The 26908-nt window shown below is 39.3% G+C and overlaps 1 long non-coding RNA gene across 1 annotated transcript in view; it reads right to left on the bottom strand.

The window, feature by feature from the left end:
* The window catches only part of LOC145549756 (uncharacterized), a 48696-nt gene that overhangs the window by 4185 nt on the left and 17603 nt on the right, over positions 1 to 26908 (bottom strand). The gene's annotated exons all lie outside the window — the stretch shown is intronic.

The following is a 26908-nucleotide window of genomic DNA, read 5'->3' as shown; positions in this document are numbered from 1 at the left end:
TTTGTCTTATGGAGAAACAACTAAACAAACACCATGACTTTGGTACTATTTATAGCTTATAATAAATAGGTTAACATAGTTTATGGCACTATTAGGTCCTTTAATGCTTTTCTCCAGGACACAGAAACACTAAAAGACTTCCTGTTATTAAGATGTGAAGGACGATTTCAATCACTGACCAAGATTAAGTTTTAAAATTAGAAAGAGAAAGTATATCTTTGAGCTAATGTCAAGAAGCAACAAGAGATGATTCTTAGTGTATCAGATCAAGGAATAATTTCTCTCATTGTAACAAACATCTTGCTCTCCCTTTAAGCAAATCATAGTAGCTTTCTCAACAAAGGAACCTCTTTTTTTATTGTAGAGAAAACGGATGATTTGCTTTGTAACATGTTATGGTTTTGTGAATTTTTTATTTTTTGTTTCCCGTCAGAGGGAGCCTTGCGTTAAGAACAGAACCAGTGTGGTTTTCTGAAAATGGCCGCTTTTGTCTTCAAACACACGACAACGGCTAGAGCCAAGGGGAAATTCCTGCACAGCGTCTCCGAGAATAAAAGACGTTCTCCTCATTAACTCCACAAAAGCAGCGCGAGAGAAAGAAGTGAAGGAACGTCCCCGTGGTAAGTCGGAGAGGGAGGACAAAAAAAAAAAACTGTCTGAAATATGCATGAAAGTGTCCATATTTTGCAGATGAATTACATAATGCGGCGCTCAGAGAGCTAATCCTGAGCAGCGTTGCGTAATGCTGGAGATGGATGTGGAAGGCCCCGGGGCCTCGGCATTATTTCGACTTAAGACAAACTGCTTCGTCCGGCGCCAAACATGAGCAGCTGTTAAAAGTATTACATAAAAAGTGATAATTGCTACTCGCCGGGCTTGTTCTTTGTGCGAGTCTTCTTCTGCACTCCTTGAACTCGTGCGATGACTGCTCAGCAAACTGCACTGGACAGCTGCTGACGTGAAGAGTCCACGAGTTTTGAACTTTTGCTTCTCCGAGGGAATCTGGAGCCTTAACTGAAGGAATGTGAAGAAGTCCGACTACGCTGCAGTGAGCAAGTATTTACCTCTTACAGATTTGTTATGTTTTTACTTCTTCGTCTCAATGAAACCTTTCTGGCCGGAGCAGACTGGGGTGTGAAAGCCCAGCACCTTGGACAGATGTTGTGAATACTCTACTGTCCATGATTATTAGCATGCCATCAGCTAATAACTCTCTACAGCCCACCGTTGCCACTAGGCAACAGAAGGTTTCCCAGAACATTTGAACTTACCAACAAGTCATAGAGGATAAAAAGTTTCCAATTCCAGTCCAATAAAATGTAGGAGCCAGATTCAAACACAATTTGAAGGCGGAACATTATTGGAGGACTGCAAAGTGTGAGAAAAAGGTAAGAATGTTTGCCTACTTAATCATGTTGTAACAGGAAATAGTTACCATAACTACGTAGATGACACACAGCTCTACATTACGATGCCACCAGGTGCCTCTGAGCCCATCCATGCACCAAACAGATGCTTAGAACAGATAAATGTGTGGATGTGCCATTTATTCTCCAATTGAACAGAAATAAATCGGAAGTTATTATCTTTGGACCTAAAGAGGAACAATCTAGAGTCAATGAACAGTTTCAGTTATTATAGCTGGAAACCAGCGATCAGGTCCGAAACCTGGGAGTAGTGGTGAACTCTGACCTGAACCTTCAGAGTCACATAAAGACAATCACAAAGTCAACCTTCTATCACCTGAAGATCATTTCCAGGATTAGAGGACTTATGTCTCAGCGAGACCTAGAGAAACTCATCCATGCGTTTATCTTTGATTCATGTATCGCTTTGATTACTGCAACTAGTTTATGAATCACTGAACGGCTTAGCACCACAGTAACCTAAAGATCTGCTGTTGTTGGATCAACCTTCCAGACCTCTCAAGTCTTCTGGTTCTGGTTTGCACTCCATCAGAACCAGAACCAAATATGGAGAAGCAGCATTCAGCTTCTATGCACCACTAATCTGGAATAAACTTCCAGAAAACTGCAGAAAAGCCGAAACACTGTGCCCCTTTAAATCCAGACTAAAAACCCAGTTATTAAGAGTTGCTTTTGAACCATGATAAATGGAATATTCACTACAATATTAAACATGTATTTATGATTTTAATGATGGAACTTGACAAAATATAATCTCTGTTACTGGTTTTCACAATTTTTTAACTGCCTTGTTGCTGAAACGTCCTATACAAATACATTTGATGTTTAAAATGACATAAAGCCATTTTAAACATCTGTAACGAAATGTTTGGAAACAAGCACTTTGTCAAAGTTCTGTCCTGACTCCATGTGGCAAAAAGTGCTGTTCACAGATGTACCTACTTTGTTAATCTAACACATAAAATCCTAATATCCTAAATAATACATTGAGGTATGTCGCTGTAACATGAAAAAATTTGAAAAATTTCAGTGTACATGGGATTTGTTATGATTTGAAAGCAGTAGCAAGCAGAGGAAACTCTTCTTTCAGAAGACGCAATATAACACACAGATGTGTCCCCACCCTGCATTACAATTAGTCAGCTTTAATGATGAAGCAGCACTGCAGAGAGCATCAGAAATGACACGATACATGCAGGTCCATATGTTCAGATTCAGAGAGAGCGAGCGGCTGCATTATCTCAGCTCTGCAGTCGGTGAAAATCTAAAAGCCAAGACTAACATGGTTAGTGAGGAAAAACTGCCTGCCTCAGATACGTTACCTGAAAAGCGCAAGATATTTTACTGTGTTACAATTTCAAAGCTCTCTCTCTCTCTCTCTCTCTCTCTCTATATATATATATATATATATATATATATATTTTTTTTTATTTTTTTTTTAAACGGGAGCATTTGGCTGTAAAAATGTGGTTGTAAAATCTGGATGTTGCAGCCAGCAGCATCCAGATTTGCATCGGAGAAGAATCAAATTCCTATTCTTGCTCTCCACCAGCTCCGGAGCCTACAGTACCTGCTCCCCAGGGGAAATTTTCATATGGCAACACGATGCCTTTGTCCCCAGGAGCAATATCCAAGGCAAAGTGGTGTCACTGTCAATAGAATATAAATGAACAGTCATCAGTGAGACCTGGAGGTGAGGAAGGTTTTCCTGCACTGAAAGCTACTGACGTGTTGTGGTGAATATTTATATATTTATATATTTCCCTGAATGGCGTAATGACATATAGAGAATAGGAGCTAATTAGCCAATAGCAGCTGGGGTATAAGCTTTCAATTCAACAACAGAATAGACCACTAGCTAAGTGCATGAACAAAGACACATTGTTTATCCCACTTTTGAGCTATATTTAAATGTGTATGCTAAAATCTAGTCACGGATAAGAAGGAGTCAGACTTGGTGGTTGTTCAGAGAGAGCTCAACATAATGATATAATGTTCAGCTCTGTTGAGCTGTGCGTTTCAAAAGTGAGCTCAAATTCCTGTTACTAGCCTTTCCACTCTAATATACTCTAGGCTGACTCAACACAGACCCAAAGCAAATGTCCACTGGAGACATCTGTGCAAAGGTCAACTTTTACAATCACGTAAGTGTACATGGTGTTGCACAACGAACTGTTCTGTATGCAACACCAATCTGATAAGGTTGAGAGTCAGGGTAACCAATCTCAAGGACACACAGGAGCCCACACTGCCACTCTCTGTGCCGTACTGACAGGTGTCCGTGATGGAGATGAAACAAGTTAGGCACCCAGCTAGCTCATCAAACTTGTTAGTCTACATTCAGATTGTGGGAAATAAAGGAATTTGTCACAAGAAATGTAAGCAATTGGTACACTTAACTGTGAAATCCCAACCATGTATGGAGGATGTGCGTAGAGTCTGTGCCGCTTACACAGAATGCACAGAACCGCCTGCCTATGTGGGAGGCTTTGAAGTGTCACTGGACAGGCAGCGTTTTATTATTACAACAAATCTGAAGCACTAGTATGTCTCAGGAATGTGGCAGTGTCGTTTTTCTGTCCCTCAATCAATGTACTGCTTTGTGTGACACCAGTAGATCTGCCCTTACTCTACCATATTGTTGTCCTATTGATCTATTGACCGATAACCAAAGGGAGTCCAGGAATGGTGTGGTACAGGTCTGTTGTAAAGTTCATGTTTACAATGGAAACAGATGAAGCAACATACTGAACATCACCAACCTGTGCCGTACCGCTCAATGGAAACAAGGAATCCCTGCTTCCTGCAAGGAATTGGGAGAATGAGTCAGATGCTTTCTGCAGATCCTCACTGCATTTTACGCGACCCCAAAACTTCAGATAGTTTCTAGCATTTACTTGTGGGTTGCAGAAGAAGAGGCTCGTCCAGAGAACCACTTAAATATTGGTTCCAAGAAAACTTCTTCCAAATATGTGGTGTGTACCCTACAAGGCTTGTAGCAAAATTTAAGTAGGAGTTCTTTAGACGCCTTTCAATACTGGCTTTCCTCTTGCAACTCTTCCATACAGGCTGGATTTGTGGACTATCCCCACCTAGGTATGCCTGCAGCTCCTCCAGGTACTACTGGCAAACTTGTTGCTTTTCTGATTAAAGATCTCCTTGACAGATTCGGTCAACTGGTCAGCCGTTGTCTTACCCCTTTCATTTTTAGATGATTTATTGAACAGTGGACATGACCAGTCCCTTTACTTTTATTACTGCTGTATTACACTAAAGGAATTTCTCTATTTTCACTCTAAGTGCTTGCTAAAGCCCAACTTTAGGAGAGTTTGTTCATTAAATTCCCAAAAGAAGCAAATGGCAGTGAATGTTCCAACGAACTATTAAAGTTCTAAATTGAGCTCTGAATCCCTGGTCGACTATGACAGATGAACTCTGGGATCCAATCAATGGCGCTTCCATTTTTAGAGCGAGTTGATATCAAGACAGAGCAGAGAGACTCTACTGCGGCGTCTGATTCCCAGGCATCTGCAGTAACATACTCCTCTCCTCTCCGCTCCCCACTCCTCCTCAGGCTCGTCCCCCACCCCTCAGCAGGGAAAACCTGGGAAGGAGAATCCCTTTGAATTAACTGCAGAGCTGCCACTCGCTCTGCCGAGCGGGATGAAAAACTGTCTGCAGAGGTGAAAACGAGGAGAGTCGGGGAGAGGAGGGAGGCGAGGGGATGTTTCTCTTTCATATTGTGCTCTTTGTCCCCCGGCATTACGGGCTTTCTCCTACTCTCTCTCTCTTGCTCTCAGTTCTATCCTGTGATTGGTATTCAGGACCAGGCCTTCTCTGTTCTGCAGTGTGGGTTTGTGAGCGTTGTTGCATGTCAGAAAAAGAGGGAATTGCACTGCAGAGGTGGGTGCGGTGAACACACACCCACACACACACCATGGATCCATAAAAACCCTGCTGTGCATCCCCAGGGAAGCCTTTCTGCCAGACTGAGTCATGTTCCTGCTGTCATTCAAACTGAAGATCTGATCTTGTTTTATTGCCCATTCAGAAACATAATGCTTGGCAAGTATCAATTATTCTATTTCATTTCTCTTAACTCCAGTTACGGGATATTAATTCGGACTGATTTGCTACTTTACAAGGCTTGAATCTCTCAGAAGGTCAGGAAAAATGTCACATTTAAAGTAGTAACAATGAAGACGGAGAATATATAAAGAGAATCACTACATTAAAGACATAATACTTTATTGTAGTTTAAATTAATCAAGGGGTTCTCTACACTGTTGAACAATAGACACCAAAACTCTTTACTTGGCTGGCAATGCTTGTCCCTCCAGATCCTTTATGTTTTTGATATCCTTCTGCTCCAGCCCACCTAATTCAAATGTTTCCATATTCCAGATGTCCCTGGAAACACCCAAACATCCAGAACAGTGGATCCCTAGAACCAAGATTCAGAACCGCTGTCTTAGATCTTCAACAACCTTTATCCCAATTTCCAAGCGAACATACCATAGTATTTCCAACTATACTTGGGTATTTGGAAATTATAGACGTGAAAGTCCCCTTTTGATTATCTAAAGACTCAAAATTGTGTCATCTTGTTTGTAGGGAGGCACTGTCCTCCCCTTTGTTACACAAGGCAATGGTCAAGCTAATAGCTCACAACTCTGTGCGGCCTGTTGTGATTGGTCGGACATTTTTTATGTGGAAATGCTCTCAGGCAGCAGTGTTGATATTTAACTAGTCCTCCGCATCCACTGTTTGGTTTTTGTATCTGTGGGCAACATGAATAATTCTGACAAGCATTTATCAGATGGAGTGAGAATTTATGTACATTATAAAATTCTTCACAAAATACATTTAAAAAAATGGCCAAATAGTTAAAAATTAGTGGATGGAAATTCCAATGCAACTGTTAAAGTTCTGAACAGAATTTTCCTGAATCAAATCTTGACAAAAAATTATTCTTATGCATCAAGGAGCCAAAGAAAAACCAAGGAGCAAACAAACCTACCTAGATAGGCTGAACAGACTGCGAGAAGTCAGAATGCGAAACCCCTAAATCTCAATAGAGTAATCATAAAACCATCAAGATCACAACTTTGACCCTAAGGCAGAATTGATTTAGAAACTGCAGGTAACTGGTCAGGAATTCAGAAGATTGTAGACAACATTATGGGAGAATAGTTAAAGCAAGCCAACAGCAGCCTATCTCCTATTTCTAGAGACATCAAGTGTAAAACTCTTGGTCTTTCTTATTAGCGCTGCTCCTTCGCTCCTGGTCCGGTGTATCTATTTCAGGCGAATGGTAGCTGCTTCATCTGTGCAGTAGCGTCTCTGGAAAGCAGCAGCAGATCAACAACTCGCTCTCCACTGCAGAGAGGAGACTTCAATGGATTTTCTCTCCTGGCGCTAGTTGAACCCAATTACACACAAAGCAATAAATCCTTAGCAATGCAATTTCCCCTCTAGACAAGATCTGCTGGGCTTCCCCCCTCTCTCGCTCTCTCTGCACTGCCTCTTTCCTCCCACCACACACACCTACAGCCTTGCTCTCCGCCTGTCTCTGCCTCGATCACGCCACTTATTTATTGTTCTTTCTCCCATTAAAGCCTCTCTGAGTTTTTCCTTCTCCCCTTTGGTCTCCCACCGTTTTCACCTAATTATAGTCTCGTCTCTCATTCTTTCATCTGCCATCTTTTATGTCTTGCCTCCTCCTCCTCCTCCTCCTCCTCCTCCTCCTCCTCCTCCTCCTCCTCCTCCTCATCCTTTATCCATCCCTCGCTCTCTCTAATGCTCTTATTACACCAGCCTCTGTGTGACCTTCATCTGCTTCTTCCTTGCAACTCTTCTCCTGTCGTGTGTCACCTTAGAAAAAAAATCTCCCCAGTCTTAAAAGACTGTCCTGCTCTCGTTGGTGTTTGTCTTTCTGCCTCGCCCCCCCCAACCCAAATCTCTCTTCATTAATGGTTACATGTGTCACACCCGCTCTCACTTCAGTCTTTTCCCTGCAGGGATAATAATACAGAAAGCATGTAGGAAGATTTTACCTGCAGTGATAATGAAGTATGTGAAGGCCAAGCAAGCTTAGACAAGGACATGAAAGGAAGAGTTTTTATTCAAACACACTCACTAGTGAAATCATTTTGTCAGTTAGAATTTTCTCTATATTTGAATTTCATCTCAAATATAGTTAACTTTCTGATTTTGTACGCAGTATTTCCCTTTTCACTATGTTGCATTAACTTTCCAGTAGTTTAGCTTTGATACTCCATTTTTATATTCCCTGATTCTAAAAAGGAACATGTCTGTTGTTAAGTATTTCAAAATTAGGATAAAATAAAATAAAGCTCTACATTATTCCACATGTACTAAGAATATTTACACCAGACGATTGTATCTTTTTAAGAAAAAAAAGAGACCTTTCTTTTTTCTGTTGGACTTGAGACATGAGGATTCATGATGACTCAGTCTGATTCACTTCCAGTTGTCATCTGCACATATTCACATATCAACATCTTAACACTGACTAGTAAAAAATGAATTGGTATAAAGTTAAAATTAATTCTGACATAACCGGAAAAAATGACTAAACACGGCTCCTTGAGGAACGCCAACAACACCAACTTGCTACCAGACAGCACACAATGGTTAATATTCTACTTTTCCAGCCAAACACAAAACTGACTTGTGCCATCCATCCATCCATCCATTTTCTTACACCCTTGTCCCTCAATGGGGTTGGGAGTGGTGCTGGTGCCTATCTCCAGCTAACGTTCCGGGCGAGAGGCGGGGTCACCCTGGACAGGTTGCCAGTCTGTCGCAGGGCAGCACAGAGACACACAACCATGCACACACACACACACTCACACCTAGGGGCAATTTGGAGAGGCCAATTAACCTGACAGTCATGTTTTTGGACTGTGGGAGGAAACTGGAGTACCCGGAGAAAACCCACGCATGCACAGGGAGAACATGCAAACTCCATGCAGACCATGTGGGACCGTGTTTATTCGCATCTTTACATGACACCAAATACACAATTTCTCACTACCATCTCACTTGCCATCCAAATCTGGGATGACAAGCCTCCCAGTGTCCACTCTGTTCCCATGACTAATGTTTTCCCAAGTAATATTTGGCACAATGAGCAGGTGCTCCAATTAACTGAATGAGCAACAGCTGTGGGAAAGCAGACTCCAGCCTGTATTACAGAGGTATAGTTAACTAAACCAAACACATTCTGTTTTGAATGTTTACTGCATATTCAAGAGAAAAGAAGAGATTTAGGAAATTTAATTTCCCAAATGTTCTCGAAAAACTTCTTAGGATCTTAATCGGCTCAAGTCAGCTCAGTTTTCTTGATTTATAAGAAATTAAGAAATGCTAACATGTTCATAACTTTACAGTTTGCTGTGTGATGTCTTTGAGGACTGCCTAATGAACTACTTTGCAATAAGATCTCAACGCTGGCTTGTTAAAAAACCTTTATGACTGACCATATCACCAACTGTGGAAGTGCTTACTCACCAATGGAATGAAAGGTCAAGGAAAATCAAATCAAATGCTCTTTTAAATCGGTATTAAAGGCATCTATCTACTTGTTGTGTACCCTGCTTTATATGGACTAGTGGGCATCAAAACAACAGACTCATGTGATGCATAACCCAGCTACAAAAAAACAACAACAAAAAAAAACAACAATTTGAGGCAAAAAAAGATCCAGTTTTAATTTCCGGGTAACAGTGATTAAGCTGCAACGCCTGGATGGTCTGAAGGATAGGAAAACCTCATTGGTTTTCCAAAACTGTATCATTCTTGGAGTGTTTCTTGTTTATTAAGCAAATGGTTCTTTGGATCTGTTTAAAGGAAGAACGTCGGATGACAAATGGTTTGAATCTTTCCATAAATGATAACTCATCTCTAATGAATTTGGAGACAGTTTACCTTCAGGTGAGTGGAACGAACATGGAGGACCAGTGGAAAGCTCTTTGCAGGTTAGCGAGGACAGAACTAGGAAAGGACGACAGTTTTGAGAGGAAGCTCCAGAGGAGGCATGAGGCAAGCTGCAGGTGAGTGCTGCTAGAGAGTGGGGAGCAGGAACTTAGCAAAACAGAAAGGCTAGATTACTGCAAACATGTAGAGAAAACTATGACTGGTCTTCTCTTTGACTCGGTCTGCATAGGGAGATTCACACTACACACAGGAAATGTGGAGGAAAAACAAAGAACACAAAATAAACACAGAATCACAAGACAACACTCCTGTTGATTTTTCAAAACAACTTTTCTGACATTGCCTTCATATTTTGCGAAGGTAAACTCAGACTTTTCTGTCATCGAGTTTCAGCAAGGTCACTGAAACTGACATGGTTCTCATGTGTCAGTGGGTTTTTTCTGAGTCTCACTTCAACAGAGGATCTTTGCCGAGGCTGCGAGTGACTCGGTGCGGCCTGCACACCTTATGTGTTCATCAAGTCACCGAAGATTTAAGGAGCTGTCAAGCTTTCTCTGCTGGGTGATCAACCCTATTGGAAGTTTTCTGGCCTTCTGTCTTCAAGTCAACTTTCTTGCGTTTCTCGTGAAAGATTTACGTTCACTCACCTCAACTGAAGCTTACCTTCTTTCCTTCTGCACCTAGGTCTAGACCCTTAACCTCTCAAAACTTTAAACTACTGTGATGTTAACTGATGCCATCCGTCACATTACCAAGACGTACTGCAACAATGTGGACATTTTTTTACTTTAATACAAGGGGAATCAATAAACTAAAGTGCAACAAAGCTATATATTGTCATTTGTCTGAATCCTGATAAGCCATAGCTATACATTAGTTTAGCTAATCAAAATAGTTGCGTTTCTATTAACCACAAAAATTGTGCAAATGGAAATTCTGAAAATAAATTTGCTTAACTGAAACATACCAATTTAAAAAAAATAAAGTTTTTTGATAAACGTTTCTTGTTGGTTTTTTGGCCATATTAATAGATACGGGTATGGCAATGGTATATTGTGAAATATTATTGTGGTATTTCACAAATCCACAATGGAAACACTTTTTTTCACTTCACACAAGTCATGTGACCCACAGTTGGATGTTACTACTGGTGAAAACGCCAAAGAGGGTGACAGGAAGTGTAGGGAGGATGATGGTTTGTTTTTTTTGGGGGGGGGGGTTCAGACAATGTTCAGCAGCTCCAGCAGAGCTCTCACAGAATCACACAGCTCTTAAAAAGTTGTGGTCATTCCAAGGTGTTGAATCCATCACTCTGCTGTAAAATCGTGACTATAATTTCCCCAAAATGCTGCATATGTAGCCGCTCCCAAGTCGGCGGGGTTTGTCGCTCCAACACCGGAATAAGACGTCGATGTCTCCTCTGATTGGCTGATAGATGATGAGCCCTAGCAGCATGGCTAAATTATGAATATATCTAATGTAAACTGTTTACATCCATCGCTACCAATATTTTTAACGACTTGTCATGTGAACAAGGTATTCACATGTGAGTTTAGCTTCATCTCTTATTGAAATGAAACACTGAAATGGTTAAATTGTGCTTTTCGACATTAGCAGAATATACGCAGAGACTTGCTCAACTTTGTAATGGAAACGCAGTTCATTTTTAAAAGTCAGCACCAATGACATGATATGATATATATATATATATATATATATATATATATATATATATATATATATATATATATATATATATATATATATATATATATATAAATGATAGGGATTTTTTGGTATTATCATTTTGTTGTTACTTAATGTTAATCAGGTTAAAGTGTTCTCCTCTTTAAACTGTAAGTGTGAACTGACCTAGAAGTCACAGCTGCCTGTTATCTTCATGTGAAACAGTTTGACCGAGATTTGAACCGGGCTCAGATCATGGGACAGATGTTAAATTGTTTTACGACCTTTGCTGTGTTTAGGTAAAATGTTTTACGACCTCAGCTGTTTCCTCTGCTGTCTATCTTGCCTATCCTCCCACTTTGAAGTTTGATAATAAAAGACAAGCTCTACCCAAAGATTGGCAGAACGCTCTGTGAACGGCTCGTAAGAGCAGCTCACCGTGTCTTCTCCTTCTGCAGATGCTTGGCTAAAAACTCATATACGTTGTCTGTGGTTCTCTTTTTCCATGTAGGTATCAGAAAATACCTAACAATATATATATATATAAAGAAAAATATTTCTCTTATGCAACAAAAATGACAGCGAGGTAATGGATCGGTTCGCTTTAATGTTGTTTTGCATACAACATTACCATAAAACACAATGTCCCATCTCCTTCCCTGTGCAGTCTGCAGCGTTCCCATGTGAGTCCAGGCTCCCCCGTCTGCTGGCGCTCCCCTCCCTGATGCCATCAGGGACCGCAGCACCCATCCCGGTCTCTGCAGAGAGTCGCACAACGCCACCGCGCACACACGCGCAAAGAAGAACACGCGCCAAGCAGAACGCGCACGCAGCGAGCGACGCAATACCCCGGCAGGAACCGAACTCAAACATGGGCGTGGAGGGAACCTGAGCCATCTGTTTCTATTAGAACCGGGTGAAAATACGACAGTTTTCACAGCCAAGTGCACACATTTCCATCTCTGCGCTACTGCAGAAGTTCTTTATATGCACAGTTTCTTGTCCTGCGCAGGTAATTACAAATTCCTGGGAGACATTTACACAGACTTATCATAGGGATAAATAGAAACAAACGACTTTTGGGCTTTGATTTGTTTGAGCTGATTCATTTTCATGGTGGAATGATCATGCAAATAGCTTCAGTCATTTTTGCAAAAAAGAAAGAAAAAAAGTAGCAGCTGCACAACTTTGGATTGAATGTAGATTTTCTCTAAACAACAAATAGAATTAAAAACATACTTGCTCAAATTTATACATACACCTCCCCATTATGAGCTTCACAGCTTAGACAAGACAAGTGTATCTGTTTAACACGTTTAAGCAACAAAGCAGTTAAAAAGTGCCTGACAAAATGAAGACAGAACAACTAACCAACAAAAAAATCACAGTGGCACATTAAAGGAAATGATTCATAGTCATCTGGAACATTTTTGTAATTGATCTTTTTATAATCTATTTGAACTGGCAGGAACATGTTGATTTTAAATAGGAGGGGCCCCAAGATGGATCCCAAATAAAAATGTTGATAAGGAGTTAATAGAGGAGCCATGTTGTGATGACTTCCTGAAGGCGGGGTTTCAGAAAGAGCTGGAGCTTCTTAAAGAAACAGAGAACCAATTTCAAGGCTTTAAATTACTAAGTCAAATTTCTTTTAAGTCATATTTGATATACAGCATTTTTCATCACAACTCAAGATAACATAGTTAGCTGATTGTGCTCTAAAATGACACTATGTGCCTGGAAAACACATAATACTGCCCCTTTGACAGAGTTTATTTAACCGTTGGCCACAAATTTTTAACATAGTTGGAGTTAATTTGATTAAATACGACTTGAATCGCCACGGTACAGTTTTGACGGATGCACGGCAGGATTGATATCGCTTCTTAAACGTGATCTGCTCCAGCGTTCGAACACTGTTTGACAGTTTTGATTGGACTGGTGGTGAAAAAAAGAGAGCACAAGCTCTTTGATTACTCCCTTGTCCAACTGATTGTAGGTCAAGTGCTGGGCTTGTGGCTGTCTGCGCTTGATTAGGCTTTTATTATTCTAAAACGGACCATTATCAGCGCAACATGCTGGACTCAGGTGGACACCGACTTTATGTGGGGGGGCTGCACTTCAAAGCTACAATAAAATAAATGTTTCAGTCTGCCATTATGATGTTCTCTCATCTCTGTTGAAATATCCCGAAGATCACAGATTTTCAAAAAGGAGAAATGAAGGAAGCCCCACGGAGCTGGACGGATCAGAGCCAAGCAAATCTTTAGATTATTTCCCTCGGCTGGGTGTCTTTGATTGGACAGTGGGGAGTCCAGAGGGTTGGGGGGGGGGAAGTCAGTGACTGAAGCACATAAAAAGTGTTTCCTTTCAGCCACTGGCTCATCTCCCTGATGATTCTCTTTGTCTGAAAAGCAATGGCCGCATACACGCATGGATTAGCATAACTGCTTCATAAAACAAAACTAAGTACTTGCTTTACCGCAACACCTTTTCCAAAAAAAAAAAAAAAGAAAAAAAAAAAAGGTCTCCACACATTTATGAAGACAAACACAACAATACAGGCCCAACGAGACAAAGCCCACACTCTGTTCCACACGAGAACAGGAGATGTACGCTTTGAATAATTGAGCCGAGCTGATAAAAATAGGCATTCAAAAGAGAGAGCCCCCATTAAATATTCAGTGCCACATCTTCAGCAACTCGTGGTGGATGGAGAAAGAGCTGTTCTTATGCATCGCTCGCTCCAGCTGAGTGAAGGAGGCCCACGGGGAAAGTGGAATTTACATCGCAGATGAGGTTCAATCAGATGAGCATCAATCAATCAATACTCTGATTAAAATATTTCAAGCTGGCTACATTAAAACAAAACAAAACAATAAAACCAACTATTAATTGGCTTTTGGTGTGTTTTTCTTGTTGTTTTTTTTTGCTGACTATGCGCTGTAAGCAGTACAAGCAGGAAAGTTTGTTCTTGTCACAGTTGATACGTTACGTTACGTTTTTCACCGGTAAAACATCTGCTGCATTGATGGCATTTATGTTTTTGCAGGAAAGGGAAAGAACAATTGTGCTAATGGCTAGTTAGAAAAGAAGAATAAAAACTAAAGTGTTGGCTGTTGTGATCCAAGACGAGATAATGGGAACATAAGAACAAGTCAAGTCAAAGTTTTGGTATTTTTTTCAGAATGTTTTATTGTTAGACTTTCACAAATAAAGGTTAAGTTTAAAAAATTACTAACTACGGGTTTTGTGAACTTTTTGTCACTTTGTCCAAAATTGTTGAGTCAAAAATACTTATTAAAACTAAAATCAAGTAAATAAAGTAGTGTGATTGGTTTTCTGTTTTTTTTGTTTGTTTTGTTTTGTTTTGTTTTTGTAGGAAAGGGATGTTATTCATTGTAGATCTTAAACTTAAAAAGGATTTTATTAAAAGACATCTAGTTTTCAAATTATTTCAGGCTGAGCTGAACATATTCATTCTCAATGATAAGAACAGGATTTATTTCAAAATGTTTGCTATATTTAACCAAGTGTACATTTTTATAAAGGTGATTTGGGTCCAGCAAAGTCGGACTTTCAGTACATTCTCTGGATATTAGAGTAGAGTCTACTTATTATAAAAGCTTGGTTACAAAAAGACAAACACTTTGTGTCATATTTAGCTTTTCTCCATTGTTGTGCTCTAAACAGTGTGGCTCTGGTTTAGTCATCTAAATCTGACCAGAGCATATATTCTAGGGAATTTAACTCCAAATTACTTGTATAAAATTTGCTTATTTGCAGATTTTTTTAGAGTATATATGTTGAGCATATTTAAAATATTCAAGAAAAAATGCAAATTAGCAAACACAAATACCGAGCTTAATGCGACACACTACAGTATTTATTTTCTTTGCAGCTGATTGGCTGTAACTCTAAGAATGGAGATATATTACCTTCTGCTGTGGTGCCAAGATTGTTTCCATTGTGTGTATTAATCCATATTAAGGTGAATTTGATATTTCCGTTTTCACAAAGAAAGTTAAATGAATGTTGAAATGTCTGTTAAGTGTCTGTGGATGTTTCTGTAGCCTCACCAGAAGCCATTCATGAAATGCTAAATATTCAAATGACTACATGATTGTTTCATATTAAAAAAAAGTATATGAATTGCATACATTTTGAGATATTTTTGTTAAAAAATGGATGAGTTGAAATGTATTTTTTGCTGTGGAAGTAATGTGACAAAATGTAGAAATGGTGAATTATGCAAAGTTGAGGTTTATGTCGTATTAACCGGTTTAGATCTGCTCCCGTCTGATTAACCTTCCTCTGGTACTGCAGCTCTCTGTCTCACTGCTGACATCACCTTCACAGAAACGCACTTCAATAAATGCAAACTACCCGGTTCATTACCTGTTCCTTCCTACTTAAATTGTGTTTTGTTATTTTATTCTGCTGGTTTCTTATCTGCGGATCCTCTGATGTAGGATAGGACCGTTAAGAGGAAATAACATGAAAACAAATGGGTATTTCTTTGTAAATTATCTAACGCTGGATCACACTGTCGACAGCACAAAGCGATGAAGACAAAGCTTTACTGAAAGAGAAACAGGTGCTTGTTGTGTGGCAATCTTCCGTCTGACGCACCTCTGTTTAATTAATAATTACTTCAGTTTTTCAATGACTTTTTCCTGTTAGCCCATCACCCAGTTAATAAAGTAGAGCTCCATCTTTTGGTCAAAACCAAAAAGCTGCAGCTGCGTTTCCTTTAAAATGGGCCCAAAACTTTGTCTATGTTCTGCTAATATTGAAAAAAAAAAAAAAAGAAACAAAAAAACAACACAATTTTGCAATTGCGGTGTTTCCATTAAATAAGAAATGCAACTAAAATCACGTGAATAAGCTTGTTTATGTGATAAGCCATTAAAAATCACGGTGGTGACAGGTGTACACAGTTACATGAGATATATTCATAATTCAGCCATGGCACAGGCGCTCATCATCTATCAGCCAATCAGGGGAGACGTCGGCGTCTTGTTCAGCGTTGGAGCGACAAGCCCCGCCTACTTGAGCGGCAATTTTACAGAAGAGCTGTGGATTCATCACGTTCAACCACCTCATCCTAGCACCATAGCTTTATCAAAAAACATGTTTTCTTTAAATTGACGTGTTTCCATTAAGCAAATTTATTTCCATAATTTCAAGTTGCACAATTTTATGATTAATGGAAACGGCTACAGAGGAAATAGAAGTTTGGATTCTGAGACTGCTACTTACGATCCTTGGGAGTTAAGGTTTAGTTTTTCTGTGTTGATCATTCCCTTGTTGCCGTATTTATGTCCTACATTGCTTTCCATGTTAAGTTCATTTTTTTCTGTGTTCATTATTGTTTGTAAGGTCTTGTCATATGAGTTTATTCTTGTGTTTTGTGTTCTGTTCATTTGAACTTGCTAGTATTTCTGTGAGATTATTGTCTGGCCTTTTCTCTTTTGGTTTGTAGACCCCTTGAGTTTTAGTTTTTCCCCCTCTGTGTTCATTAGTCTTTCTCCCTCAGTTTCCCTGCTTGTATTCTCCCACAGCTGTTTCTCATTCCCAATGATTAGTTCGTCTGGATCTTATTGTTCTTTTCCACCCTTGCTTCAGTATTCAAGCACCTGCTTTTTCCATTATTCATTACTGGATTCTTCTGTTCCTCTTCTCATTACTCTGCCCGTGTTTCTTGTCTTTCATTAAACCTATCGCAAACCCTTTTCCTACTTTATCTACACACATTATGAGGAAAAGCATACAATTTTGCGCCTTTCTAAGAAAAAATAATTTGACTTTCTAAGTACCTGGCTTCTGCAGACCAGTTTGAGAACGTTTTTGGTTGCCTTAATGGAGGAGACATCCTTAATTAGTTTCACCCTGTTGACAAGTTGAGCGTCTCTCATTGGAAATGCCTGTTGTCCTAATGAAGGCTCGATGCCAAAGTGTTGTCAATTTAAATGTATCAAAGCTTATGTGTTTCTAATAAGCAGAAACATGTTTAATAAGTTAGGCGCATTCAGGAAATTGGCTCATATAGGCCCAACAAAGGCATCGTTTCAATGAAGAATACATGTTAATAATGAGGTTTGAAGCTGTGTTCTGAATGAATGACTATCATTCCCATCTGGAGGTGAACGTGCTTTACAGGATGTGAACCACAAATGATTACAAGAAGTTTGTCCAAAACGTTCCAAAATACTCCAAAGATCCCGCTGTGATTCTGAGTCATGCTTGTATTTTTAGCTTTATTTAATCCTATTGCTCTGTGTGCAGCTGCTCCAGCAAAACAATGATTTTTACATAATGCAGAGAGAGCATTTCTTGGGAGGAAAGATGAAAATCTTCACAGGTTAATTTTGGTTTAAAAGAGTGTTATAGATGTAGTTTTAGTAATGGTTTGGTTTAAATTGGCAGGAGTAACTAAGTGTTAAATGTATGGGAGTCAAATAATACCATAATGTAATTCTTCATATATTGTCTCACGAGCTGTTTAAATCATATCCTCATCAGCCACTTTATTAGGCACGCTTTCCATGTGTTTTTAGCAGGATAGCGACAAATTTTTGCGCACATTTGTAATGCATACATAGCTAATGTCACAAAAACGTTTTTTTTGTTTTTTTTTTGGCTTTTATGAAAATCACTTAATGAGCAAAAGTGGAGATGGAAACATGTTTACAGAATAAGCTCTGATGTAGCAAACTTTCCCATCTGCTGGTGGGTCTGTCTGTACCTTACCAGAGGCATGAAATTCTGAAGGTTTCAAAGTCCAAACCTCCAGCATGGAGGGACGAACTATAGCCTAGTGTGTCCGGCAAGAGGGATGGGTTTGGTGGAATGTTCCCAACCAATGTTAGGTCTGTGCCTTACCAGACACACAAACTCTAAGAAATTTCTAAGTTCAAGCTTAAGGAATTTCACAAATTGTAAATTGCAAAGTTACAGAGGTTTGGAGTGCTTCATTTGCTCCAAATCAGTAAATGGAAACACGCCAAATTTACATTTTCCTTTGTGACACTTAAAAAGTTTGCTTAGAATTTTCATGACAACTGGATTGAAAATGATCTAATCATGCCAATCTCCCATTCTGTCACATCCCAAAGGTTGTTGAAGAAATCAGTTGGAGAAGCTGGTAAACTGCGGTCATGCAGAAACAGACAGGGTCAGCAGCAATACTGTGGCATTTAAACAATGCCTGGTTATTACTAAAAAGCCCAATATTTGCCAAAGCACACGGTTACATCACAATCACCAGCCTGAACTGTCGATTCAAGACAGAATGGATCTAAACTTTCACCAAACTCTGGCTCTATGAAACAAATGCTGCAGCTGAAATAAGCAGTGATTGGACTAGGCAGCAATTTTCCAATATGTTTTTGCTCAATGTTGGTACGCCTGTGTGAATTGCAGCTTCAATTTCCTGTTATTAGCTGACCGAAACAGAACAGATGGGACCCAGTGTGGACAGTACTGTGGCATTGTTTCTTCCTATAGGTATATGGACATTGCCTAGAAATGGATTTTATATGCAGAAGAAGGTTATGAAATGCAACTATATCCTTCTTATGCTGAATCAATTAGGTATGAAGAAAAACAACTCTACACAGTTATAAATACTGCCTCTGTTAAACTGACATCTGAACTAAACGGTCGTGCCTCTTAATGTTTTAACTCTAAGACTGGGATCTGACGCGTGGGAGAGAAGTTATTTGATATTCAGAAGCCAGCTCAACCTTTGAGTCAGTGCTGAAATATTGTTTTCTGCTCCCTGGTATTGTAGCACGGTTCACAGAGCAAATTAGGGAATATTTTATACAGCATTAGCGTATAATGGATATGAGTAGATAAAGAAGTCAGCGTGACAGCTCAGGGGTTCTGTCGGCTTAGCCAAAGTAATTCAGAACTTATTGAGGTCTTGTACTCATCTCAATTTAGATACATCACTGAGGAAAGATTATCGATTAAAATAATCATTGACTAAAGCCAAAAATGATTGACTGTTGTCCTCTCAACAGATTTTTCCCACCTGAGCTCTACATTCCTGCAGCTCATCCAGAGTTACTATGAGTCTCTTGGCTTCAATGAATGATGTTCTCCTTTCCCAAAGAACCCAAGACATGTCGAAGTGGTTTAGCATTTATGCTATATTCTATCTGTAGGAATGCTATTTCAAGGCCCTGCCCCTTTAAACTTTTAAAGGAGCGGTATTATGTGTTTTCCAGGCACATGGGGCTATTTAATAGCAACATCAAGTAACTATGTTACCTTCAGTTGTTATAAAAATGCTACATGTATCAAATATGACTTAAAAGAAACCTTTATAATGCAACACCTTGAAATTGGGCCTCTGTTTCTTTAAAACCTTCTTACGGCTGCTCTGAAAGGAAGAAGCTCTGAAGCTTGGAAACTGCAACTCAAAGGAGCTTCGTCATCAAAGGCGGGGCTAGGTCCACCCAGGCATTTTTAACAGCTGAGTGGTTGCCATGGAGATTGAAGGATTTCTCAAACATGCATGAAAGAATCAAAGCAAGTGTGTTTTTGTGTTTTTGATGAGCGAATAACATTTTAACATGATGTAAAGCTCAAAAATGTGGGTGTTGCATAACACTGCCCCTTTAAATCGTTCTTCTGTATGGAAATAAAAATACCCACAGATGAATGTACTTCTTCCACTCTAATTAAATTTTTACAATCAATTGTCATTTTCTTGTTTGAAGCTGTTCTGCTGCAATAGTAAACAAAACTTCTACAAAATACAACAGCCATACTGTACTGAACATATCCGCCAAAGTAAGGAAAACAACAACAACAAAAACGGGAGTAGCTGGAAATGATTTCCACGGTAACACATTGGAGCTCGATGTGTGAAAGCTTCCTCCTCAGAGTGGATTTCACCAAGCTGGGCACAGACTGTCTCCAGGCTGGCCAGAACCCTCCAAATATAGAGCCTGGAAAATTCAACATTTGAATAACTTGAACGGATCTGGAGGGTGAAAGGCACTGCAGTAATCAGACGTATCTAAATGCTAATGGGGAAGTAGCTGCAGCGCTGTAAAAATGGGTAACGTGTAACATCTGAGGATGAAAGAATCCTGCTTAAACAACCCAGCGGGCCTTGTTCACACAAGCGCGTGAATATATAACTGTAGGAGGATTTGTCTTTATTAAAAAACCAAACAGCACAGATAGATGCTGCTTGTTACTCTGAGGCATTTCTGTGAGGAGAGTGCAAATGGAAAAAAAAAAAAAGCGTGCACACAAACATACTTCTGTGCTGGTTTGGATAGAGGCAGATATGCTTCGCTGAACATTTTCTTCCTCCATCTCCATCCTCTCTTCTCTGCAGACCGAACCCATTCATCACCTTTCGTATCCCTCCCTCTCTCTTCATAGCAGCCTTTACGTAAGAGTTACTGTGGAGTCTGAACACTGCAAGCCAAATGGAGCGAAGAGGATCCACATTATGACTTCGGTTTATGAGCGGACATTAAATGGCAGCGCTGCTCTTTTATACTTAATGTTTAATGGAAACTCGGCTGCTTGCTCTCAGCCAGTCGTTTTTATCTCCATGTCTCCAGCAGGATTAGGATTTTTATTTATAAGTGACACTTTTATTCCATGAGAGCACAATTTAGATTTAAAGTAACAGCACTGTACATAATGACTGGTAACTTAGCTGCAAGAGGTCCAATTTGAACTGAAAGTAATGAAATCGAGAGACTTTGTGACTGTTTTTCTTCCCTCCCTGATGCAGAATCAAATGAAAGGCACAGCTACTCTGATTATCTGCATGTTAAGTGTGTACAGTTTCTGCTTTGGTGTCAGGAAATGTGGCACGACCTAATCTTTTTTTGTTTCCCCTCCATCATCACACTTGGAATTTCCACGCTACAGATTTATGATATTTCTAGGTTTTTCTTAGACAAATTGCCCACACTTTCTCAGGTCCAACACAACATCTGTTTATTTTATCACCTGCCTTTATGCTAACACTTAATGTAATGTTAACCCAAATTTAATCCACAACATACCTCACAAGGCTAGCAAATACCAGAAAAGGTCTTTAAGAATAAAGTGCTAACATTGTTCAGTTTTAAGTATGCGGGGTGTCCCATGTAGTGAGAAAAAAAAAACTGAATTTCTTCACCTAACTTTGTCTATAACTGTTCTGCATTTGAGAGTTTAAAGCAACATTTCATTATTTTTGGTAGAGGTGTGTGTTGAAAATGGTACTATTACACCCCTAGTGGCCTGGAGGGATATCAACAGAATATCTGCATAAAAATAAATCTTACAACCTGGTCAAGGTGCGTTAAGGGTTAAAATCAATTGCCGAGTTTGTTGCTAAAAGTTTAAAATCTTACATTTTGTTAAAAGTGTCTCCTATATATCAGATCGTTTTCCAGCTATCTGATACATCTGTAGTTTATTCAGGTTAGTATTTCCTGTTCTTTTAATGGAGCTCTGCGAGATCCTAAAACAAACAGGCTGAACCAGGTGACCAGTTGACAGACACCTGGACAGTTCTTTATAGATCTGTGTCCATAGAATATTAAATATAGATCAAAATATTAAACACAGAATGAGTCCACTGGTCAAAAATGTGCATTAATTCACACAGGAAATGGAAGGAAACCAACTAAAACTATAGTTTAGGAATGAATTTGAGTGCTCAGCATCACATATGTTAATTAACACATAATTTTCTGCTCTCTGCTCATTTGAGCACCAGTTGTACTCGCTTGAATATCCCCACACCCTCTGATTTATGGGAGGTGGGTAAAGGAGACTTCCAGCTCATATCCTTTATGCTTAATATCACCAAATCTGTTCTCTCATCCCAGACACATGATCAGCTTTAATAATTCATCACAGTGTATTTGGTGTCAAAGTTTTTACAGATAGAAGGTAATAATCTACAAAATGACAAAAAGTGTACCTCAGAGCAACGGGCTTTAACTTCCAGACACAATTTGAGTTATGAACTCTGTTATAATTCCACAAACAATGCCACGTAATCACAAAATGAAAAAGACATCCATACTAAAAAAAAAAGCTTCTGGTAAAATCAGTCAATTGAAGATTTATCTCTATAAGATTTCACAGTCATCAGTGGATATCAGAACAGGGGAGTCAAAGAAACTGTCTTGAGTTTAGATTGATATGAAAAATATCGCATCACATACAATATTTTTATTTGGTCGTATTGGTGGTGACCAACGGAGGGTCACCACCCTCTGGTCGGGATCGGCTTCCCGATCCCGACCAGATTATTCAGGGAATAGTAAATGAACTGTAGTTATGGCAACCACTTCAAGCATTTTTACTCCAGAGTAAAAAACGCTTCACCCTGCTGCTCTTACAACTCCCACACAGTCACACACTGATTCACAGATCAGGAAGCAACTTGGGTTTAGGTGCCCCCAATTTCCTGATTGCAAGTCAAATGCTATTTGTACTAAACCACAGGAAAGAAAGGACTCGGTCAGCGAGCTGACCCAAACACCAATGGACACCAGTAGATTTTAAAATGGGGCACCAGGGGGCGCTGGAAAGAAGATGAGAAAAAAGTTTAAAAAAAAAAAAATTATCATAGTTTTTTATCTAATCTAAGTAGTAGTCATTATTGTAAAACATATGTTTAATCTATTGAAATGTTGTTCGCCATGCGATGCCTGGTTGCCTAGAGACAAGAAAGCTTGGAGATTCAGGTGAGAGATTTTCATTTTGAATCTGTGAATTTGTCTGCTCTTGTTTTTTAAATAACTTAGCAAACTTTTTAAGCTAACCTCTTCACCTGGCTATGTGTTGTTCTGAGGTTGTTCAGGATAAATTTAACCTGTTTTGATATAGGGCTGCCACACATACAAAAATGTAAAAAGTGGCACATTGCAAATGCTTTCCAGATGCACTACAAGGTGTAGACACGTGAAGACAGTCGTGTCATGCATGTAAGCTATAAACTATGATAAAAACCTTGGGCTGCTTATTTTCTGTGCTGATTTCTTGGTGCAGAGCTAATTAACTACATGGGGATTTTTCCTGTTGGACAATAACAGCAGACTTTGAGGCTAATTTGCAATTATCTACCAGGCTTTATATTCCCACTTTCAATAAATCAGAATTTCATTATAAAAATTATGCAAAATTAATTTGTTCTTTAGTTTGACTGACCACATAGCAGCCAGAATGGAATATAAATGGATTATTTTTTTCATCTAGTAGCAGTTTTTCTCACATAATTTGAAGTAATGCTGCAAAGCAGGCCTTTTATAGAGTTTATATATGTGCTGTACAGATAAAGCATAGCAGCATCAGACAGCCAGCATCTTCGAGAAAGTTTATAACTCGCCTCTAATGCGATGCTAGATTTTAACCGCTGATGTCTCAGTGTTAGTGCTTAAAAAGGAAAAACAGCCACCTGCACAACGCTGCTCAGTCCCCATCGATAAGCTCTGACACACACAGAGCTGGATCCTTCAGGACAAAATGAAGGATCCAAGAGGTCTGCCTCGTTCAGGCCTGCTGGCTGAGAACCCGGCATCCTGGACCACTGGAACCTGAGAAGAACTATGTGAATCCACACACATATTTTGGCTTGCTGTTGAAATGAACGGCGGTGCAGTTGGTGCACCAACACATGCACAGTTCCTTGCAAAAGTATTTACAGCACACAGCACTAAAGCGTTGCTGTTCTAGTGCTGTAAATAGTAGATAGTACTATTTACAAATAGTATTTAGTATTTAATTTTGTAGGCTAATGCAAGCCACTGGCCAAACATGATATGGAAGGAAAAATATTTTTAATGTTTTCGCAAGTAAACATTTGAAGGTTGATTTTCATATTTTTGGCCTTATGTAGCAATTCTTTTAGCCGTGAATTACAGTCTGCGACAAATAATGCGCTACACTTGCTTTGACACAATTCCCAATCGGCATTGTCTTGTGTTTTATTAACTTTATATTCTAATGCGCTACTAAATTGTAGTTCAACCTATAAATCTGTTCTCACAAACAAGCCTCTTATCTCCATGTTTAATTCCTAACAGGAAGTTGTGATTGTTTTGAAGCAATCTAATTGGCTGACATAGGTTTTAGCTTTTTGCTACGCTGCCCCCTATGGGTTTGGCATGTTTAAAACATTGCTTTCTGCAGGTTTAAGTGGAGGAAAACTTTTCTAAAACCGATCTCGTGTGTACAATATTATTTTTTAGAATCATGTGGTGAACATATGTGGTTTTATAAAGGCTAGGCTACGTGTGTACAAGACCTGAAAACTCATCAATAAAATGTGTTTTACAATTTCTTTAAAATACAAAACCCCCTCCCCCAAAAACAGGACACATAAAGACTTTCTATTTTGCAACTTTTTCATTACCGTTTATCTCCATCCTTATATACATTTAGAAATTGCACTTGATATTTTTTGTTCATACTTAGACTTGCAGCTGCATCATAGTTTTTTTGTGTTCAGATGATATGGAATATGTAAAAGTTTGAACAGATCTGGATGTACGAAATCCACAAGTTGGTTTGGCAATAGCCGTTTTTAATCGAGTAAAAGAAAAATACTATTGTAATTGATTTATTCTCTCGGGGATTCCCTTCCAGGTCGGGTGAGACAGTGTCAGGAAGTCAAACGCTCCCTTCTTTCTATCTGCTGCTCGTGTCAGAACAGAGGTATATGCTATTGATTTCACTGCTAGATCTTATTACACATGCCCTGTTTATCCCAGCTCATATGTTTGTTTGCTTGGTTGTATCTCACTGCTACCACTGCAGACCACATCAGCAGATCTGTGTGTATGAAAGAGCTGCTGGGCAAAAACAAAACAAAAAATCAAGGCATCATTTAAGAAGCTGAAACTTTTCAGGCTTTTGAACATGATCCAAACTGTAATTATAGACTGGCTGATGTTCTCATTAGCACTGGAGAAGTGAAGTGATGCAGCTTCTTAGGTCTTCGTGAGGAAAACAGATATTTGGCTGACATTAGTAAGAGCCGGGCTTGTTACTTTTCATGTCTGCAGTCGGTAACCTCCCAGCATGTTTTATATCTGAACTTGTTGGATTCATATATGAATTTCCTGATTAGACACATCCCTGTTTGATCCCCGGAGGTTGGAAGCACATTCATATTTGGGAAAAAATTTGTTCTTGCTTGCATTCAGACTTTAATTTGGATTATTTTGCTTCCTTAAGTACAACTTTGGAAAAAATTAAGAGATCACTTAAAATGACCAGTTTCTCTGATTTTACTCTTTATATGTTTGAGTGAAATGAACTCAACTGTACTTTTATTCTATGAACTACTGACAACATGTCTCCAAAATTCCAAACAAAAATGTTGTATTTATTTGCAAAAAATGAAAAATGATCAAAATAACAAAAAAAGATACGGTGCTTTCAGAGGAATGAAAAACCCCACAAAGCACCAGCTTTTTCTCAACATGTTCCATCGACATGTGGAGGGAGTCAAACTTTACACAATCCTGCAGGCCTTTATTAGTGTTTCGACTTTCTATGTCAGTGCATAAAGTTGTTTATGGACTGACAGAACTTTTTGACTGATTAGAGAAAAAAACGGCAACATAACCACAACTGCGCCGTCAACAAACAGCATCAGAAATGGTGCATCTTATTTTGTAAAACAGCTCATACAAACTGAGTACGATAAGTAAAGTGAAGGGAATGAGCCATTAAGATGAAAGTCTGAAGAATTTTGTGGTTAGTTGTGTTTTTTTCTACAATGACAGGTTAATCTCGGTGATGAAAAGATGTTGGTATTTTAAGAACAAATGTTCGTAGCTTGAGCTGTAGCCTCAACCTGTCAGCTTTTGGTCCGCTGACCTTTCAGGACTTCCTTTTCCTCTTGTCAACAAGCTTGCAAGCCTAATGGAGCAGCCTAACCTTGTAATGAAATATTCAAACACGTGGCCCAGATAACATGCTTAAAAACATATCCTTGTATTATCTAAGCAGGAGCTGTACAGAGTACAAAATTATATTAACATAAATTTTAGAGGAAAGGGTAGAAAATTGCATTCTGACTCTCTTGACATTCAGTTAGATACATACCAAACGGAAAACAGTCTTTCTCATAAACATGCACAAATCTTGAATATTTAAAATTAACTTTCTTTCTCTCCAAGAGGCTGGTAGACAAAGTTTTTCTGTCTACTTTCAGTACTGCTGCCTTTTCAAGTGCCGCTTTATTGCTGTGCTGACAAGGAAACTATAGTATGAGTCACATTCATTGGCACGGTTTATTACTTCCCACATTTAAGCTAACATCCAGGAAAAGGGTCCCCAGCTCCAATCCTGGAGAGATACTATCCATCAACTTGTGATGAGTCCCTTCTTCGTCACGTCCGAATCAAATGATTGACTCGTTACCAGGACTCTGTGGAAATGAGTGGCTGAATGCTGATGAGGGAATTCATTCGACTTCACTGCAAACTGGACTTCTTATGGCTTTAACTCAACAATGGTTTCTTTTCTAAACAATTCTCAGTAGAAGCTGGATTTGTGCAGTGACTGATTAGTAGATGTAATGTCAAAATATCCTCCCAACCAAACTACGGATCTCTGCAGCCCCGTCAGGGCTGCCATGGGCCTCTTGGTCTAAACCAGAGAAGACTGTCTGCTAGTTTGTAAGACAGGAAAGAGGGTGGAGAGAAAAATGACTTGCAATGACCCAAGACTGAGCATCAAACTTAGGACAACAGTGTCAAGGATTATAGCCAGTTCCACCAATTGACCCACCCAAAGCTCCAGCCTCTTTGCTTTTCTGACCATGTAGGTTTGCAGTTGGTTAA

Source organism: Poecilia reticulata, chromosome 21 (genome assembly GCF_904066995.2).
Source record: "Poecilia reticulata chromosome 21, P_reticulata-male-v2, whole genome shotgun sequence".
In the NCBI taxonomy this organism is placed as follows: Eukaryota; Metazoa; Chordata; class Actinopteri; order Cyprinodontiformes; family Poeciliidae; genus Poecilia; species Poecilia reticulata.
Note: the sequence above shows the minus strand (reverse complement) of the source record. Positions and strands in the feature narration are given on the sequence as shown.